The sequence below is a fragment of the Arachis stenosperma genome, chromosome 1, assembly GCF_014773155.1.
Source record: "Arachis stenosperma cultivar V10309 chromosome 1, arast.V10309.gnm1.PFL2, whole genome shotgun sequence".
Taxonomy (NCBI): Eukaryota; Viridiplantae; Streptophyta; class Magnoliopsida; order Fabales; family Fabaceae; genus Arachis; species Arachis stenosperma.
Window position 1 is genome coordinate 97229819 of NC_080377.1, and position 22089 is coordinate 97251907.

The 22089-nt window shown below is 39.9% G+C and overlaps 1 non-coding gene across 1 annotated transcript; it reads left to right on the forward strand.

The window, feature by feature from the left end:
• Positions 1 to 21506: 21506 nt before the first annotated feature.
• On the forward strand, positions 21507 to 21614 carry LOC130951433 (small nucleolar RNA R71). Its single transcript, XR_009073973.1, has one exon. It is a non-coding gene; the product is annotated as a small nucleolar RNA R71 (small nucleolar RNA).
• The last annotated feature ends 475 nt before the right edge of the window (positions 21615 to 22089 follow it).

Genomic DNA, 22089 nt, shown 5'->3' on the forward strand with positions numbered 1-22089 from the left:
CGCGCCAATTGGGCCTATATAGCTCCAGAAAATCCACTTCGAATGCAGGGAGGTCAGAATCCAACAGCATCTGCAGTCCTTTTTCAGCCTCTGAATCAGATTTTTGCTCAGGTCCCTCAATTTCAGCCAGAAAATATCTAAAATCACAGAAAAATACACAAACTCATAGTAAAGTCTAGAAAAGTAAATTTTAAATAAAAACTAATAAAAATATAATAAAAACTAACTAAAACATACTAAAAACATACTAAAAACAATGCCAAAAAGCGTATAAATTATCCGCTCATCACCAGTCAACATCCCCCTCCTCATCAGACAAGCTCTGGATCGTGTGCAGGCCAAGGGTAATCTCCCATTCCCGGCATTGGTTTTCGATTTGGTTACCGCTGCTAGTGTTTCTCGAGAGGCCAACGACACAATAGCTATAATTTCGGTAAAGGGCAACGTAGTCCTGACCGGAAAATATCTTCGGCCTCCGATGGAACCGAGAAACTTTGCCATGGCTACTTGATAAACCACTATTTTATGGTTTTTATTGTGTTTAATTGGGTGGTTTTTATCAAATTCTTGCCCACTTATTCATATGATTTGTATGATTTTACAATTCCTTCCAAGTTTAGTTCTATGGTTGAAAACTTGCTTCCTAGAGATGTTTTAATTATGTATTTTAATTCCCCTTTATACTATTTGATGCCGTGATCCGTGTGATTAAGTGTTTCAGGCTTCATAGGACAGGAATGACATAGAGAATGGAGAGGAAGCTTGCAAAAAGAGAAGGAGCACAAGAAATAAAGGAGACAACCAGCGAACAGTGACGCGCACGCATGGCTGACGCGTGCGCGCGAATTGGACAAAATCACAGAAGCACGCGTACGCGTGGATTGGAGTTCACACAAACCACGCGAGCGCTGCCTGACGCACACGCGTGGAGAGGAAAATCACTGAATGACGCGTACGCGTGACCGACCCGTACGCGTGACATGCGCGATCTGTAGAAAATACAGAATACACTGGAGATAGGTTTCGGGCCGTGTTTTGACCCAGATTTTGGCCCAAAAACACAGATTAAAGTCAGGGAACATGTAGAAACATAAGAGACGGGATACAACATACATACATATATAGTTTTAGGATTTAGATGTAGTTTTTAGAGAGAGAGGCTCTCTCCTCTCTCTTAGGAATTAGGATTAGGATTTAGGATTTCTATTATGTTCAGACTACTTCTCTTCATTACAAGTTCAATGTTCCTTTTATTTTCCCAATTTGACTTATAAACTTTTCCATGTTGGATTTGATTTCTTTTATTAATATTTGAGGTATTTCAGACATATGATTTTTATTTAGCTTTTTATATTCTTGGTTCTAGTTGATTAATTGGTAACTCTTGAGTTATCAAACTCATCGTGATTGATAATTGTTATCTTTGCTGGTTGATTTAGATTCCTATAACTCTAGTCTTTCCTCAGGAGTTGACTAGGACTTTAGGTGTTAAATTGATTTGTCCACTTGACTTACCTTCATAGTTAGAGGTTGACCGAGTGGGAGCAAAAATATAATTCTCATCACCATTGATAAGGATAACTAGGATAGGACTTCCAGTTTTCATACCTTACCAAGAGTTTTATTAGTTATTAATTTATTAATTTCTGAAATTTATTTTTCTTGTTCAAACCTTTTTAAAATCCAAAAATACTGTTTTCCATAACCAATAATAAATCATACTTCCCTGCAATTCCTTGAGAAGACGACCCGAGGTTTGAATACTTCGGTTAATTATTTTTGTTGGGTTTGTTACTTGTGACAACCAAACGTTTGTACGAAAGGATTTTCTGTTGGTTTAGAAGCTATACTTACAACACGATTATATTTTTATGAAATTCTTTACCGACAGAAAACCCGTTCGTCAAAATGGCGCCGTTGCCGGAGAATTGCAAACGTGTGCCTTATTATTGGTTATTGTAAATATTTTTCTTTTACTTGTTTATTTGTTTTTGTTTTCCCTTCTTATTTCTAATAGCTACTATGAGTTCTCACCCCTCTCGCTTTGAGTTTGGTTCTAATTTTGTTAAAAGGAATGAAAGCTATAACAGGACTATGCATCACGGTTAAAGCAATCAAAGATGGATGGAGCCAAGAGGATCTGATCAACCCTTTAGGCAATAACACCTTCCAAGATATCATGGACAAAGACCATTCTACAATGCATACCAAGCTGATAGATATGGTGGGCCCCTTGTAGTTACCAACAAGCCCCACCCTATGCTCATAGACCATCCTCTCAACATAGCTGCGAAACACCATACTCACAAGCTCCTTTTCACCATTCACCACTGTATGGTCCTTATCCGCCCCAATTCCAATCCAATTACTCCCAAGAACCACCACTTCCATATGCACCGTGTCCATATTCATCGACCCAAGAATCACAGGCTCGCTTCGAAGAATCAGTAGATCAATTTCATGCAACCCTTTATCAACTGGAGCAAGCAATAAATAAATTATCTTCCAGACGTTCGAACACTCAAGGAATCCCCATGACTTCATGTGGAGAATCTAATGAAGAACGTAGCATGAAGGAAACACTAGAAACTCCAATGGACAGTAAGGAGCATGACTTTGTTCTAGAACAATTGGAGAAAGCCCAAATTATCCAAGAAGAAGAAGTACTGATTGAAGATTTAGGAGATGCTGAACCTCTATGGGAATCCAGAGTCGTGGAAAATTCCGTCAAGGACGTTATAATTGATGCTAAGGAGGATAGTGCACAACCCCCAAAGCAGGTATACTATGAAGAACTGGACAGAACAACTCAAGAAACAGGTTTCCTTGATGATGATATTCACAAGTCAAGTTCTCCTAGTAATGAACTTGCATCCGCAAGTGAATTCTTTGAGATAGAAGAATCTTCCCCAAGTGAATACGAAGATGATGCAGAGGTAGACTTTTCTCAACCTCCCCATTATGACTCAAGTGATGAGGAAGATATCGAAGGCTTTGATCAAGACATGGTTGACATTGAAGAAGTTTGCAAAGAAGTGGAGGAATTCACAGAAGAACACAAGGGAGTAGAGCTTGCAAAACTACTGGAAACACTTATCCCAAGGCCACTACAACCCAACTCCAACTTCAAGTGGGCAAAATCCTTAGCTTTTCTCTTTAATTTTTCACTTGAATATGGTTTACTTGAAACAGATGGCCAGCTTAGAGCTCTTTGCGGCTTTAAGAGTAAAAGGGAGTTGACTCGCACTCAGAGCTGGTATGCAAGATTCAATGAGGTTCCACGCTTCAATCTGAAGTGCAAGGATTGGTATCAAGTTCGATTGAATGGATCTTGGAAGCTGTTTGGTCACTACAGTGAGAATTCAGATTACTTATCACCCGGTTGGAAAAATGCAGATCAAGACAAAGACGGGTGTAAAAGCAAAGTTTGGGATCCTGGAACCTGTTCTGACATTCAGCACACTCGAAGCCTGAGAACCTGTTTGAAACTGTTCAAGGGCTTTACGTGCCTTGTTTGGGACCCCGGAGGCTGTTGGCATTCCAAACATTAGTGGAGATTTCTGGATGAATTCAAGCACAAGCCACCATAACATGAAGCTCATCAAATGTCCAACTTAAGGACTTTAACTAAAAGCGCTAGGTGGGAGACAACCCACCATGGTATGATCGTTCCTTTTTTTCAGTTTAGTCTGTTTTTGAATTTTGATTGAACCTGAAATTGTGCATAACATTTATTGCATTCTGCATACTGCATAAAAAAAGGGGATTAAGGCATGCGACGCGCCAGCGTCGTTGACGCACTCGCGTCATAGTGCCTTCGCAACAATGAAGAAAAGAAACAGAGAGTTCCGCGGGAGTGTGGCTGGAGGTGTGCCATAGGCACAAACTGGCCCACACAAACGCATCAGTGACACATCCGCGCAATTCACAAAACCCAGCCCCCACGCGTCCGCGTCACCCACGTGCACGCGTGGCCTGCAAAATCGACATAAAAATGTATTTAGACAGAAAGTTGTGCTGGAATGTTGCTGGAACGGTGCTGGAAGCACCAACTAAACCACGCTACCGCGCGTCCCAGCGTCCGTGTCACATGAGCCCAGTGCAGTCCACACGATCGCGTGACGCACGCGTCCGCGTCACCTGCGCCGCACAGCTTATCCATCCCAGCACCAACTATCTTATCTTTTCTTAATCTTTTTTTTTCCCTTTCTTAATTCTTTCTTCTTTCTTCTTCCTTCTTTTCTTTCTTCTATTATCTCCATTCTTCTTCTCATTCATTCTTTTTCTTCTTCTCTCTTTACTCTTTCCTCCTTCCTTCCTTCCTTTCTTCTTCCTCTTCTTCCCCCTTGCTTTTCTATATTTGTTGTTTTTACATTGGTGTTACAATCTTCTTACTCATCTATTGCATATCTCCTGCATTATTTTAGGTGCTTCTTAACTTTTTTGCTACTCTGTTGACATGCCATGTGCTTCTATTATTTTTTCACTTGCATGTTGTAGCTACCATGTAATTGAGACCCTCATTATTTGGCATTAACCTACCCAGACTTTATTTATTTCTTATCTTTATTTCTGGGTTAATTTTTCTTCTTTTTCCTCTTTTTTCAGGCTGGCCACTGAGGAAGGGAAAAGGAAGAACTTCTATATGGAGAGACAGGAAAGTTGATCTGCACAATCTATAGAGAAAGGCATCAGTTGGAGCAGCCCGTCCACCTGTACATCTTAGCATGCACCGAGGACGGTGCAATCTTTAAGTGTGGGGAGGTCGATACCGATCTCCATGGGTTAGTTATTTTCCTCTCAACACCAAAGTTTTATTTTATTTAGTACATTGTTGCATTTGCATGTTGCATTGCATGTTTGTTTGATTTTATGCATTTAGCTACTGCTTGGTTAAAGTAATAAGTTTCTTTTTAAGACCCTATTTTTGAAAAAAAAATTTCACTAATTTAAATAAAAAATTTTGTGTTAAATTTGTTTTGAAGTTGTATTTGGAACATGGTTTTTAAGCCAAAGAACACACAATCCGTGAGATTTGAGCTTATTTACATGGTTACACTATTTAACCATAAATTTTTATTCTTGTGTGTTTTCTTCTCTATAATTGCAATCTTTGCTTTGTTCCATTCTATATGTCTATTATTTAGTGTATTTATATGCTTGCATATGATTGAGGCCATTACTTATTTTCACTCACTTATCCTAAATAAGCCTACCCTTTTATATCACCCGTGTTAGCCACTTTAAGCTTTTTAATCCCTTTCTGTTTTATAACCACATTACTAGCCTTAAGCAGAAAAAATAAATTAAAAATCCCAAGTTGAATCCTTGGTTAGCTTAAGATAGATATTGTGTATAATTTAAGTATGGAGAATTTTATGAGAACATGGGATGATAGAAAAAAAAAAGGGGAATTAAACTGAATAAGTTATTTCAAAATTTGGGAAGCATGTTCATGTGAAATCAAAATAATTAAATTACCATGTGCATTGAAAAAAAATTTAAGTAATTAAATAAAGGGATACAAAAATTACCCCAATGCAAAATAAAAAAGAACCAATGCACATGGGACAAAATTTAAAAATAAATTTGTTGCATGAGCATGTAATACAAAAGTGGGAAAATTTGGGTAGCTAGGTAAAGAACTTTGAAATTATATAAAGTGTGTATGTTAGGTAAGATCTTAGAATAATCAATGATTCACTTTGTTAGCTCACTTAGCCTTATATATAGATTGAAAAGACCTTGATGTTTGCATTGGTACATTAAATATTTGTTGATTGGTTAGATGAAGAACAAAGTTTAGAAAGCCTGATTAGAGAAGAATAGAGTGATTGACACTAGACACTTGAGAGTTAGAGTGATATACACTACCAGTAAGGGTTCAGTGCTTAATTCTATGTTCCCTGCTTTCATGAGCTATCTTCTTACAAGTTTACTTGCTTTTTATTGTACGATTTGAATTAGTGGAATTTGGTTTGTATTTGTCTTGAAGAACTTGTTTGCTTTTTACCAAGTAACATCTTAGCATGTAGTTGCATTCACATTCATAGGTTGCATTGCATGAGTCTTGCTTTTTCCTACTCATTTATTTTTATCTCCTTAAGCTAAGCATGAGGACATGCTAATGTTTAAGTGAGGGGAGGTTGATAAACCACTATTTTATGGTTTATATTGTGTTTAATTGGGTGGTTTTTATCAAATTCTTGTCCACTTATTCATATGATTTGTATGATTTTACAATTCCTTCCTAGTTTAGTTCTATGGTTGAAAACTTGCTTCCTAGAGATCTTTTAATTCCCCTTTATACCATTCGATGTCGTGATCCGTGTGATTAAGTGTTTCAGGCTTCATAGGGCAGGAATGGCTTAGAGAATGGAGAGAAAGCTTGCAAAAACGGAAGGAGCACAAGAAATAAAGGAGACAACCAGCGAATAGCGACGCGCACGCATGGCTGACGCGTGCGCACGAATTGGACAAAATCACAGCGACGCGTATGCGTGCTTGACACGTACGCGTGGATTGGAGTTCACGCAAATGACGCGAGCGCGTGCCTGACGCGCACGCGTGGAGAGGAAAATCGCTGAATGACGCGTACGCGTGACCGACGTGTACGCGTGACATGCGCGATCTGTAGAAATTACAGAATACGTTGGAGATAGTTTCGGGCCACGTTTTGACCCAGATTTTGGCCCATAAACACAGATTAAAGTCAAGGAACATGCAAAAACTCAAGAGACGGGATACAACATACATACATATTAGATGTAGTTTTTAGAGAGAGAAGCTCTCTCCTCTCTCTTAGAAATTAGGATTAGGATTTAGAATTTCTATTATGTTCAGACTACTTCTCTTCATTATAAGTTCAATGTTCCTTTTATTTTCCCAATTTGACTTATGAACTTTTCCATGTTGGATTTGATTTCTTTTATTAATATTTGAGGTATTTCAGACATATGATTTTTATTTAGCTTTTTATATTCTTGGTTCTGGTTGATTAATTGGTAACTCTTGAGTTATCAAACTCATCGTGATTGATAATTATTATCTTTGCTAGTTGATTTAGATTCCTATAACTCTAGTCTTTTCTTAGGAGATGACTAGGACTTTAGGTGTTAAATTGATTTGTCCACTTGACTTACCTTCATAGTTAGAGGTTGACCGAGTGGGAGCAAAAATATAATTCTCATCACTATTGATAAGGATAACTAGGATAGGACTTCCAGTTTTCATACCTTACCAAGAGTTTTATTAGTTATTAATTTATTAATTTCTGCAATTTATTTCTCTTGTTCAAACCTTTTTAAAACCCAAAAATACTGTTTTCCATAACCAATAATTAATCATACTTCCCTACAATTCCTTGAGAAGATGACCCGAGGTTTGAATACTTCGGTTAATTATTTTTATTGGGTTTGTTACTTGTGACAACCAAACGTTTGTACGAAAGGATTTTCTGTTGGTTTAGAAGCTATACTTACAACACGATTATATTTTTATGAAATTCTTTACCGATAGGAAATCCGTTCGTCACTACTCCTTCCGACGCTCCCACCACTTCATCTATATCGCGGATATCAACACACCAACTGCTTGAGGACCTCCATAAAAAGATGGACCGATACGAACGGTGAAACCAACGCCGATTTGCTTATGTGAAGAAGCTTTTGAGTTTTGTGGTCCCGCCTATGGATGAACTGAAGATCTCCACATCCACCTCAAACTTAAGTGATGATAGCATCCATGAAAGGGATAGTGGTAATTCCGGACCCGACCGCCCCTTGCTCCTTACCTGTAGCACAGAGGACCGTGCTAAATTTTAAGTGTGGGGAGGTCGTTCGACTGATCTCCGTAGGTAGCAACTCTTTTCCTCTTCAACACCCAAGTTTGATTCTTTCTTTTGTCATTTAGGATGATTTGCGTTTGCATGATTAGTTTTTGTACTTGATCACTTTTTGCATGTAGTTGTCTCTTGCTAGGACTACTTGGTTTGGGTGGTAACTTCTTTTCCAAGAAATCAGTTTTAGGGCACCCTACCAATTTTGAAAAATTTTTTGTGTTGAACTTGCATAAAGAATGTAATTTGGAACATGATTTTTGAACTAAGAATACAAGCATGTGAGTTTTGAGCCTGATTGTGTGGTTACATCTTATAACCACTTAATTTCATTCTTGTGTGCATTATTCTCTTTCTATGATTGTGATTCTTGCTTTGTCTGATTTTATATGTCCATTATTTTGTGTATGAATGCATTTACATGATTGAGGCCATCGTTTCAACAAGTCACTTTCCCAAAAAGCCTTAACCCTTTTTATCTAACATTGCTAACCAATTTTGAGCCAATGCTAAACCCCTTTTGTTCTTAAATTTAGCTCATCAATACCCCCTAAGCGAAAAACAATGAACGTCCCTGGATTTGGATCTTTGATTAGCTTAGGCGAGTGAGGGTGTGTGTCATTCAAATGGGAGGGGATACTTGGGAATTTGGGTAGAGATAAAAGTGTGTCTTTGTATTCGTAATTAAAAATTGTGGAAATTAGGAACATACTCTTGTATTGAACGAATGAACCATATGCATTGGCACCTTTGTACATAATTCCCTAAAAAGGGAAGAAGTAAAAAGAAAAAAATGAAAAAGAAAAGAGGAATGTAAGGAAAAAGAAATACAAAAATAAAAGAAACAAAAACATAGAAAAAGAAGCAATAAAATGGGGACAAAAATGCCCCAAGGCGGAACTAACCAATGCATATGGCTTGTGAATTAAAGAGAAATGCATGAGTATGTGAAAAGTGAATGAATGGGTAGTTAGGCTATGCATTAGAATTATGTAGGTTATTGTATGTGTTAGGTGAGAGTTTAGGCTAATCAAAGATACAGATTTTAAGCCCACTTAGCCATATATGCATCCTTACCCATACCCTAGCCCCATTACAATTGAAAATAAGACCTCATGATGAATGTACGCATGCACTGAATAATTGTTGATTGTTAGATGAAAGACAAATCTTAGAAAGTATGATTAGGGGAGGATTGAGTGAAGAACCCTATACACATGAGCGAATACAGCGGATACACGTCCGGAGAAGGTTCAATACTCAATTCCTTGCTCCCGGCTTTCACAAGCTTTCTGGTGCACGAAATTGTGATCTCAATGGCGCCAACAACTTGGTACGCTCAATTGTAATCTCAACTCTTGTTCACAACTTCACACAACTAACCAGCAAGTGCACTGGGTCGTCCAAGTAATAAACCTTACGTGAGTAAGGGTCGATCCCATGGAGATTGATGGCTTGAAGCAAGCTATGGTCATCTTGTAAATCTCAGTCAGACGGATTCAAATGGTTATATAGTTTTGATAATTAAAATATAAATAAACATAAAATAAAGATAGAGATACTTATGTAATTCATTGGTGGGAATTTCAGATAAGTGTAAGGAGATGCGTTATTCCTTCTGAATCTCTGCCTTCCTACTGTCTTCATTCAATCATTCATACTCCTTTCCATGGTAAGCTGTATGTTGGGTGTCACCATTGTCAATGGCTACTTCCTGTCGTCTCAGTGAAAATGGTCCTCTACGGTTTCTGCACGACTAATCAATTGTCGGATTTCTCGTCTCGGATAAAAAATACCATGCACAGATATCGTATGGCTAATCAGCTGTTGGTTCTCGATCGTGTAGGAATAGGATTTACTATCCTTTTGCGTCTGTCACTATGCACTATAGTCATGAGTTTGAAGCTCGTCACAGTCATCCCATCATAGATCCTACTCAGAATACCACAGACAATGTTTAGACTTTCCGGATCTCAAGAATGTTGTCAATTGATTCTAGCCTATACCACGAAGGTTCTAATCTCAGATTCAGATGCCCCATTGTCAGAGGGGATTCGATGTGAATCGTTGATTAGAAATCCAAGAGATATACATTCAAGCTTGTTTTCATGTAGGACGGAAGTAGTTGTCAATCACGCATTCATGAGTGAGATTGGTGATGAGTGTCACATAATCATCACATTCATCATGTTCTTGTGTGTGAATGAATATCTTAGAATAAGAATAAGCATGAATTGAATAGAAGAACAATAGTACTTTGCATTAATACTCGAAGAGCAGCAGAACTCCACACCTTAATCTATGGTGTGTAGAAACTCCACCGTTGAAAATACATAAGTGATGATGGTCTAGGCATGGCCGAATGGCCAGCCCCCAAAACGTGATCAAGAGATCAAAAGATGATCAAAAGATCTCAGCATCCAAGATGTCTAATACAATAGTAAAAAGTTCTATTTATACTAAACTAGTTACTAGGGTTACAGAAATAAGTAAATGATGCAGAAATCTACTTCCGGGCCCACTTGGTGTGTGCTTGGGCTGAGGATTGAAGCTTTCGTGTGTAGAGACTTTTCTTGGAGTTAAACGCCAGTTTGTAACTTGTTTCTGGCGTTTGACTCTAGCTTGCAACTTGTTTCTGGCGTTTAATGCCAGAATAAGGCAGAAAGCTGGCGTTGAACGCCAGTTTGCGTCATCTAAACTCGAGCAAAGTATGGACTATTATATATTGCTGGGAAACTCTGGATGTCTACTTTCCAACGCAAATGAGAGTGCACCATTTGGATTTCTATAGCTCCAAAAAATCCATTTTGAGTGCAGGGAGGTCAGAATCTAATACCATCCGCAGTCATTTTTCTGCCTCTGAATCAGATTTTTGCTCATGTCCCTCAATTTCAGCCAGAAAATACCTGAAATCACAGAAAAACACACAAACTCATAGTAAAATCCAGAAATATGATTTTTGCAATAAAACTAATAAAAATATACTAAAAAGTAGCTAGATCCTACTAAAAACTATCTAAAAATAATGCCAAAAGCGTATAAATTATCCACTCATCACAACACCAAACTTAAAATGTTACTTGTCCCCAAGCAACAAAAAAAAAATAGGATAAAAAGAAGAGAATATACAATCAATCTTACAATATCAATGAAACTTAGTCCCAATTAGATGAGCGGGGCTAGTAGCTTTTTGCTTCTGAATAGTTTTGGCATCTAACTTTATCCTTTGAAATTCAGAATGATTGGCATCTATAGGAACTTAGAATTTCATATAGTGTTATTGATTCTCCTAGTTTAGTATGTTGATTCTTAAACACAGCTACTTTATGAGTCTTGGCCGTGACCCTAAGCACTTTGTTTTCCAGTATTACCACCAGCTACATAAATGCCGCAGACACATAACTGGGTGAACTTTTTTCAGATTGTGACTCAGCTTTGCTAAAGTCCCCAGTTAGAGGTGTCCAGAGTTCTTAATCACACTCTTTTGTTTTGGATCACGACTTTAACCACTCAGTCTCAAGCTTTTCACTTGGACTTTCATGCCACAAGTACATGGTTAGGGACAGCTTGACTTAGCCGCTTAGGCCTGGATTTTATTTCCTTGGGCCCTCCTATCCACTGATGCTCAAAGCCTTGGATCCTTTTTACCCTTGCCTTTTGGTTTAAAGGGCTATTGGCTTTTTCTGCTTGCTTTTTCTTTTTCTTTCTTTTGATTTTTGCCACTTTTTTTTTGCAAGCTTTTTCTTTTTCACTGCTTTTTCTTGCTTCAAGAATCAATTTCATGATTTTTCAGATTATCAATAACATTTTTCTTTGTTCATCATTCTTTCAAGAGCCAACAATTTTAACATTCATAAACTTCACTATAAACAATATGCATTGTTCAAGCATTCATTCAGAAAACAAAAAGTATTGCCACCACATCAAAATAATTAAACTAATTTCAAGATAAAATTTGAAATCCAAGTACTTCTTGTTCTTTTGTAATTAAGCACATTTTTCATTTAAGAGAGGTGAAGGATTCATGGAATTATTCATAGCTTTAAGACATAGACACTAGACACTAATGATCATGTGATGAAGACACAAACATATATAACACATAAAGCATAAAATTCGAAAAACAGAAAAATAAGAACAAGGAAATTAAAGAATGGGTCTACCTTAGTGATGGCGGCTAGTTCTTCCTCTTGAAGATCCAATGGAATGCCTAAGCTCCTCTATGTCTCTTCCTTGCCTTTGTTGCTCCTCCCTAATTGCTCTTTGATCTTCTCTAATCTCATGAAGAATGATGGAGTGCTCTTGGTGCTCCATCCTTAGTTGGTCCATGTTGTAACTCAAGCCTTCCAAAGAGGTGTTGAGTTGCTCCCAACAGTTGTGTTGAGGAAAATGCATCCCTTGAGGCATCTCAGGGATTTCATGAGGAATTTTCTCATGCTCTTGTTGAGGTCCATGAGTGGGCTCTCTTGTTTGCTCTATCCTTTTCTTAGTGATGGGCTTGTCCTCTTCAATGAGGATGTCTCCTTCTATGTCAATCCCAGCCAAATTGCATAGGTGACAAATGAGATGAGGAAAGGCTAACCTTGCCAAAGTGGAAGACTTGCCAGCCACCTTGTAGAGTTCTAGAGGTATGATCTCATGAACTTTCACTTCCTCCCCAATCATGATACTATGGACATGATGGCCCGATCCACAGTCACTTCAGATCGATTGCTAGTAGGAATGATGGAGCGTTGGATGAACTCCAACCATCCTCTAGTTACAGGCTTAAGGTCCGGTCTTCTCAATTGAACCAGATTGCCTCTTGAGTCTCTTTTCCATTGAGCTCCTTCCACACATATGTCCATGAAGACTTGGTCCAACCTTTGATCAAAGTTGACCCTTCTAGTGTAGGGGCGTGCGTTTTGTTGTATCATTGGTAGGTTGAACGCCAACCTTACATTTTCCAGAATGAAATCTAAGTATTTTCCCCGAACCATTGTAAGCCAATTCTTTGGATTCGGGTTCATACTTTGATCATGGTTCTTAGTGATCCATGCATTGGCATAGAACTCTTGAACCATTAAGATTCCGACTTGTTGAATGGGGTTGGTGAGAACTTCCCAACCTCTTCTTCGGATCTCATGTCGGATCTCCGGATACTCATTCTTCTTGAGCATGAAAGGGACCTCAGGGATCACCTTCTTCTTGGCCACAACTTCATAGAAGTGGTCTTGATGGACCTTTGAGATGAATTTCTTCATCTTCCATGACTCAGAGGTGGAAGTTTTTGCCTTCCTTTCCTCTTTGTAGAGGTTTCTCTGGCCTTAGGTGCCACAAATGGTTATGGAAAAATAAAAAAAAGTAATGCTTTTACCCACCAAACTTAAAAGGTTTGCTCATCCTCGAGCAAAAGAAGAAAGAAAGAATGGGAAGAAGAAGAAAATGAAGGAGATGGAGGGAGATAGAGGTTCAGCCAAGGGGGTAGGAGAGTGTCTGTGATGTGTGAAAATGAAGGAGTGAAGAGGGGTATTTATAGGAAAAGAGATGGAGAGTGGCCGAATGGAATTGGGTGGGTTTGGAAGGGAAAAGTGTTTGAATTTGAAAGTGAGGTAGGTGGGGTTTTTGGGGAAGAGATATGGAGGTGATTGGTGACGAGAATATAGGGAAGGGGATAGGATTTGATTGGTGAGTGGTGTTTTGGGTAGAGTTTTTATAGAGATGTGTGAGGGAGAGAGAGAGAGATGTGGGGTAGGTGGGGATCCTATGGGATCCATAGATCCTGAGGGGTCAAGGATTTCTCATCCCTGCTCCAATTAGGCGTGTAAACGCCCTTAGTGTGTGATGAGCGGATAATTTGTACGCTTTTTGGCATTGTTTTTAGTATGTTTTTAGTATGTTTTAGTTAGTTTTTAGTATATTTTTATTAGTTTTTAGTTAAAATTCACTTTTCTGGACTTTACTATGAGTTTGTGTGTTTTTCTGTGATTTTAGGTATTTTCTGGCCGAAATTGAGGGACCTGAGCAAAAATCTGATTCAGAGGCTGAAAAGGACTGCAGATGCTGTTGGATTCTGACCTCCCTGCACTCAAAGTGGATTTTCTGGAGCTACAGAAACTCAATTGGCACGCTCTCAACGGCGTTGGAAAGTAGACATCCTGGGCTTTCCAGCAATGCATAATAGTCCATACTTTTCCCGAGATTTGATGGCCCAAACTGGCGTTCCAAATCAGCTCAAAACTGCCCGGCGTTAAACGCCGGAACTGGCACAAGAATGGGAGTTAAACGCCCAAACTGGCACAAAAGCTGGCGTTTAACTCCAAGAAAAGTCTCTACACATGAAAGCTTCAATGCTCAGCCCAAGCACACACCAAGTGGGCCCGGAAGTAGATTTTTATGTCATTTACTCATCTCTGTAAACCCTAGGCTACTAGTTCTCTACATATAGGACCTTTTACTATTGTATTTTCATCTTTTGATCTTTGGAATCTTTTGATCTTTAGAATCTTTTGATCATTTTTTGATCTTAGGATCATCCTTGGACGTTTAGTTCTTAGATCATTGGGGGATGGCCTCACGGCCATGCCTAGACCTTGTTCTTATGTATTTTTAACGGTGGAGTTTCTACACACCATAGAGTAAGGTGTGGAGCTCTGCTGTACCTCGAGTATTAATGCAATTACTATTGTTCTTCTATTCAATTCAGCTTATTCTTGTTCTAAGATATTCATTTGCACCCAAGAACATGATGAAGGTGATGATTATGTGACGCTCATCATCATTCTCACTTATGAACGAGTGCCTGACAACCACTTCTGTTCTACAAGCAAACAAGGCTTGAGTGTTTATCTCTTGGATTCCTTAATCAGAATCTTCGTGGTATAAGCTAGAATTGATGGCAGCATTCAAGAGAATGCGGAAGGTCTAAACCTTGTCTGTGGTATTCTGAGTAGGATTCAATGATTGAATGACTGTGACGAGCTTCAAACTCCTGAAGGCTGGGCGTTAGTGACAGACGCAAAAGAATCAATGGATTCTATTCCAACCTGATTGAGAACCGATAGATGATTAGCCGTGCCGTGACAGGGTGCGTTGAACATTTTCACTGAGAGGACGGGACTGTAGCCACTGACAACGGTGATGCCCAACATACAGCTTGCCATGGAAAGGAGTAAGAAGGATTGGATGAAGACAGTAGGAAAGCAAAGAGACGGAAGGGACAAAGCATCTCCATTCGCTTATCTGAAATTCTCACCAATGAATTACATAAGTATCTCTATCTTTATGCTTTATTCATATATCATTCATAACCATTTGAATCTGCCTGACTGAGATTTACAAGGTGACCATAGCTTGCTTCATACCAACAATCTCCGTGGGATCGACCATTACTCGCGTAAGGTTTGTTACTTGGACGACCCAGTGCACTTGCTGGTTAGTTGTGCGAAGTTGTGATAAAGAGTTGAGATTGCAATTGAGCGTACCATGTTGATGGCGCCATTGATGATCACAATTTCGTGCACCAAGTTTTTGGCGCCGTTGCCGGGGATTGTTGGTGCGCGAAATTGTGAACTATACTTTTTCACAACTCTCATAATCCCTGGTAATGGCTCCAAAAACTTGGTGCGCTAAATACCATGGCATTACACAACTTCGCACAACTAACCAGCAAGTGCACTGGGTCGTCCAAGTAATAAACCTTACGTGAGTAAGGGTCGATCCCACGGAGATTGTTAGTATTGAAGCAAGCTATGGTCATCTTGTAAATCTTAGTCAGGCAAACTCAGATGTATATGGTGATGAACGAAAATAACATAAAAGATAAAGATAGTGATACTTATGTAATTCATTGGTAGGAACTTCAGATAAGCGCATGAAGATGCCTTCCCTTCCGTCTCTCTGCTTTCCTACTGTCTTCATCCAACCCTTCTTACTCCTTTCCATGGCAAGCTCGTATAGGGTCTCACTGTTGTCAGCAGCTACCTCCCATCCTCGCAGTGAAAGCTAATGCTCAATACTCTGTCACAGTACGGCCAATCACCGGTTCGGTTCCCTCCCCTACCGGAATAGAATAACTCTTTTGCGTCTGTCACTAACGCCCAGTAGGTTACAGGTTTGAAGCACGTCACAGTCATTCAGTCATTGAATCCTACTCAGAATACCACAGACAAGGTTAGACCTTCCGGATTCTCTTGAATGCTGCCATCAGTTCTTGCCTATACCACGAAGACTCCGATTAAAGAATCCAAGAGATATTCACTAAGCCTCAGATGCTTGTAGAACAAGAATGGTTGTCAGTCACCTTGTTCATGGGTGAGAATGGTGATGGGCGTCAATCATCACCTTCATCATGTTGAAGAACAAGTGATATCTTGGACAAAGAACAAGCGGAATTGAATGGAAGAACAATAGTAATTGCATTAATACTCGAGGTACAGCAGAGCTCCACACCTTAATCTATGGTGTGTAGAAACTCCACCGTTGAAATACATAAGAACAAGGTCTAGGCATGGCCGAATGGCCAGCCTCCCAATGATCTAAGAACTAAAATGTCCAAAGATGATCTAGAGATCTAAAAGTGATCAAAAGATCTCTATACAATAGTAAAAGGTCCTACTTATAAGAAACTAGTAGCCTAGGGTGTACAGAAATGAGTAAATGACATAAAAATCCTCTTCCGGGCCCACTTGGTGTGTGCTTGGGCTGAGCAATGAAGCAATTTCGTGTAGAGACTCTTCTTGGAGTTAAACGCCAGCTTTGGTGCCAGTTTGGGCGTTTAACTCCCATTTAGGTGCCAGTTCCAGCGTTTAACGCTGGGATTTCTTGAGGTGACTTTGAACGCCGGTTTGGGCCATCAAATCTTGGGCAAAGTATGGACTATTATATATTGCTGGAAAGCCCAGGATGTCTACTTTCCAACGCCGTTGAGAGCGCGCCAATTAGGCTTCTGTAGCTCCAGAAAATCCGCTTCGAATGCAGGGAGGTCAGAATCCAACAGCATCTGCAGTCCTTTTTGGTCTCTGAATCAGATTTTTGCTCAGGTCCCTCAATTTCAGCCAGAAAATACCTGAATCACAGAAAAACACAAACTCATAGTAAAGTCCAGAAAAGTGAATTTTAATTAAAAACTAATAAAAATATACTAAAAACTAACTATATCATATCAAAAACATACTAAAAACAATGCCAAAAAGTATACAAATTATCCGCTCATCACAACACCAAACTTAAATTGTTGCTTGTCCTCAAGCAACTGAAAATCAAATAAGATAAAAAGAAGAGAATATGCAATGAATTCCAAAAACATCTGTGAAGATCAGTATTAATCAGATGAGCGGGGCTTTTAACTTTTTGCCTCCGAACAGTTTTGGCATCTCACTCTATCCCTTGAAATCCAGAATGGTTGGCTTCTTTAGGAACTTAGAATCCAGATAGTGTTAATGATTCTCTTAGTAAAGTATGATGATTCTTGAACATAGCTATTTATTGAGTCTTGGCTGTGGCCCAAAGCACTCTGTCTTCCAGTATTACCACCGGATACATACATGCCACAGACACATAATTGGGTGAACCTTTTCAGATTGTGACTCAGCTTTGCTAAAGTCCCCAATTAGAGGTGTCCAGGGTTCTTAAGCACACTCTTATTGCCTTGGATCACAACTCTTATTCTTTCTTTTTCTTCTTTTTTTTTCGGTTTTTTTTTTAAATGCTTTTTCTTGCTTCAAGAATCATTTTATTGATTTTTCAGATCCTCAGTAACATGTCTCCTTTTTCATCATTCTTTCAAGAGCCAACATTCATGAACCACAAATTCAAAAGACATATGCACTGTTTAAGCATACATTCAGAGAACAAAAACATTGCCACCACATCAAAATAATTAAACTATTATAAAATTCAAAATTCATGCAATTCTTTCTTTTATCAATTAGGCACGTTTTTATTGAAGAAAGGTGATGGATTCATAGGACATTCATAACTTTAAGGCATAGACACTAAGACACTAATGATCATAAGACACAAACATGGGTAAACATAAGCATTAAAATTCGAAAAACAGAAGAACAATAACAAGGAAATCAAAGAACGGGTCCACCTTAGTGATGGCGGCTCTTTCTTGCTCTTGAAGATCCTATGGAGTGCTTGAGCTCCTCAATGTCTCTTCCTTGTCTTTGTTGCTCCTCCCTCATTTGTCCCATGTTGGAACTTAGTTCTCCTAGGGAGGTGTTTAGTTGCTCCCAATAGTTTTGTGGAGGAAAATTCATCCCTTGAGGAATCTCAGGGATCTCATGATGAGTGAGATCTCTTGTGTACTCCATCCTTTTCTTGGTGATGGGCTTGTCCTCATCAATGGGAATGTCTCCCTCTATGTCAACTCCAACTGAATAACAGAGGTGACAAATGAGATGAGGAAAGGCTAACCTTGCCAAGGTGGAGGTCTTGTCCGCCACCTTATAGAGTTCTTGGGCTATAACCTCATGAACCTCTATTTCTTCTCCAATCATGATACTATGGATCATGATGGCCCGGTCTATGGTAACTTCGGACCGGTTGCTAGTGGGGATGATTGAGCGTTGTATGAACTCTAACCATCCTCTAGCCACGGGCTTGAGGTCATGCCTTCTCAATTGGACCGGCTTCCCTCTTGAATCTTGCTTCCATTGTGCGCCCTCTTCACATATGACTGTGAGGACTTGGTCCAACCTTTGATCAAAGTTGACCCTTCTAGTGTAAGGATGCTCATCTCCTTGCATCATAGGCAAGTTGAACGCCACCCTCACACTCTTCGGACTAAAATCCAAGTATTTCCCCCGAACCATAGTGAGATAATTCTTTGGATTCGGGTTCACACTTTGGTCATGGTTCTTTGTGATCCATGCATTGGCATAGAACTCTTGAACCATCAAGATTCCGACTTGTTGAATGGGGTTGGTAAGAACTTCCCAACCTCTTCATCGGATCTCATAGCGGATCTCCGGATATTCACCCTTTTTGAGTGAAAAGGGGACTTCGGGGATCACCTTCTTCAAGGCCACAACTTCATAGAAGTGGTCTTGATGCACCCTTGAGAGGAATCTATCCATCTCCCATGACTCGGAGGTGGAAGCTTTTGCCTTCCCTTTCCTCTTTCTAGAGGTTTCTCCGGCCTTGGATGCCATAAATGGTTATGGAAAAACGAAAAAGCAACGCTTTTACCACACCAAACTTAAAATGTTTGCTCGTCCCCGAGCAAAAGAAGAAAGAAGGGAGTAGAAGAAGAAGAAATGAAGAAGAGGGAGATGGTGGTGTATTCGGCCAAAGAGGGGAGAAGTGGTGTTTAGGTAGTGTGAAATTGAAGGGTGAAGAAGGGTATATAGGAGAGGGGGGTAAATGGTTCGGCCATTATGGGTGGGTTTGGGAGGGAAAGTGGTTTGAATTTGAAGGGTGAGGTTGGTGGGGTTTTATGAAGGATGGATGTGAGTGGTGAAGAGAAAGATGGGATTTGATAGGTGAGGGGTTTTTGGGGAAGAGGTATTGAGGTGATTGGTGAATGGGGGAAGAAGAGAGAGAGTGATGGTGGGGTCCTGTGGGGTCCACAGATCCTGTGGTGTCAAGGAAAAGTCATCCCTGCACCAAATGTTGCTCAAAATCACGTTTTGAGCCATTTCTGGCGTTAAACGCCGGGCTGATGCCCATTCCTGGTTTAATGCCAGGTTGTTGCCCTTTACTGGCGTTTAACGCCAGTCTGGTGCCCCTTTCTGGCGTTAAACGCCCAGAATGGTGCCAGACTGGGCGTTAAACGCCCAACAGCTAGCATTACTGGCGTTTGAACGCCAGCTTCTTCTCCTCCAGGGTGTTGTTTTTCTTCCTGTTTTCATTCTGTTTTTGCTTTTTTCATTGTTTTTGTGACTTCTTATGATCATCACCTACAAAAAAGATAAAATAACAAAAGAAAATAATTAATTATAAAACATTGGGTTGCCTCCCAACAAGCTCTTTAATGTCATTAGCTTGACAGAGGGCTCTCATGGAGCCTCAGAAATGCTCAGAACCGTGTTGAAACCTCCCAACACCAAACTTAGAGTTGAATGTGGGGTTTCAACACCAAACTTAGAGTTTGGTTGTGGCCTCCCAACACCAAACTTAGAGTTTGACTGTGTGGGCTCTGTTTGGCTCTGTTTTGAGAGAAGCTCTTCATGCTTCCTTTCCATGATGACAGAGGGATATCCTTGGGCCTTAACACCAAGGACTTTTCATTCACTTGAATGATTAACTCTCCTCTGTCAACATCAATCACAGCCTTTGCTGCTAGGAAGGGTCTGCCAAGGATGATGGATTCATCTATGCACTTCCCAGTCTCTAGGACTATGAAATCAGTAGGAATGTACTGGTCTTCAACTTTAACCAGAACATCCTCTACAAGTCCATGGGCTTGTTTTCTGAGTTGTCTGCCATCTCTAGTGAGATCTTTGCAGCTTGCACCTCAAGGATCCCTAATTTCTCCATTACAGAGAGGGGCATGAGGTTCACACTTGACCCTAAGTCACAAGGCCTTCTTGAAGGTCATGGTGCCTATGGTACAAGGTATAGAAAACTTCCCAGGATCCTGCCTCTTTTGAGGCAGTTTCTGCCTAGACAAGTCATCCAGTTCTTTGGTGAGCAAGGGAGGTTCATCCTCCCCAAGTCTCATTTCCAAATACTTGTCATTTAGTTTCATGATTGCTCCAAGGTATTTAGCAACTTGCTCCTCAGTGACATACTCATCCTCTTCAGAGAAGAATACTCATCAGAGCTCATGAATGGCAGAAGTAAGTCCAATGGAATCTCTATGGTCTCATTTTGAGCCTTAGATTCCCAAGGTTCCTCATTGAGAACTCAGAGGAGAGTGGTGCACGCCCACTGAGGTCTTTCTCAGTGGCGTCTTCTTCCTCTCTTTCCTCTCCATATTCGGCATGTTGATGGCCTTGCACTCTCCTTTTGGATTTTCTTCTGTATTACTTGGGAGAGTACTAGGAGGAGTTCAGTAACTTTCTTGCTCAGCTGCCCACTTGTCCTTCCAAATTTCTGATGGAGGACCTTGTTTCATTCATGAAACTTTGAGTGGTCTTTATTAGATCAGAGACCATTGTTGCTAAGTCAGAAGTATTCTGCTTAGAACTCTCTGTCTGTTGCTGAGAAGATGATGGAAAAGGCTTGCCATTGCTAAACCTGTTTCTTCCACCATTATTGTTATTGAAACCTTGTTGAGGTCTCTCTTGATTCTTCCATGAGAGATTTGGGTGATTTCTCCATGAAGAATTGTAGGTATTTCCATAGGGTTCTCTAGGTAATTCACCTCTTCCATGGAAGGGTTCTCAGGATCATAAGCTTCTTCCTCAGATGAAGCATCCTTAGTACTGTTTGGTGCATTTTGCATTCCAGACAGACTTTGAGAAATCAAATCGACTTGTTGAGTCAATATTTTATTCTGAGCCAATATGGCATTCAGAGTGTCAATCTCAAGAACTCCTTTCTTCTGACTAGTCCCATTGTTCACAGGATTCCTTTCAGAAGTGTACATGAATTGGTTATTTGCAACCATTTCAATCAATTCTTGAGCTTCTGCAGGCGTCTTCTTCAGATGAAGAGATCCTCCAGCAGAGCTATCCAAGGACATCTTGGATAGTTCAGAGAGACCATCATAGAAAATGCCTATGATGCTCCATTCAGAAAGCATGTCTGAAGGACATCTTCTGATTAATTGTTTGTATCTTTCCCAAGCTTCATAGAGGGATTCTCCATCCTTCTGTCTGAAGGTTTGGACTTCCACTCTAAGCTTACTCCATCTTTGTGGTGGAAAGAACCTTGCCAAGAAGGCATTGACTAGCTTTTCCCAAGAGTCCAGGCTTTCTTTAGGTTGAGAATCCAACCATATTCTAGCTCTGTCTATAGACCTCAGGGTTAACCCCATTAGTCTTGACTGTGTCACAGATTTGCAAGAATTCAGCTAAAAACTGATGAGGATCTTCCATTGGAAGTCCATGGAACTTGCAATTCTGTTGCATTAGAGAAACTAATTGAGGCTTAAGCTCAAAGTTGTTTGCTCCAATGGCAGGGATAGAGATGCTTCTCCCATAGAAGTCGGGAGTAGGTGCAGTGAAGTCACCCAGCACCTTCCTTGCATTGTTGGCATTGTTGTTGTTTTCGGCTGCCATGGGTTCTTCTTCTTTGAAGAATTCGGTCAGGTCCTCTAAAGAGAGTTGTGCTTTGGCTTCTCTTAGCTTTCGCTTCAAGGTTCTCTCAGGTTCAGGGTC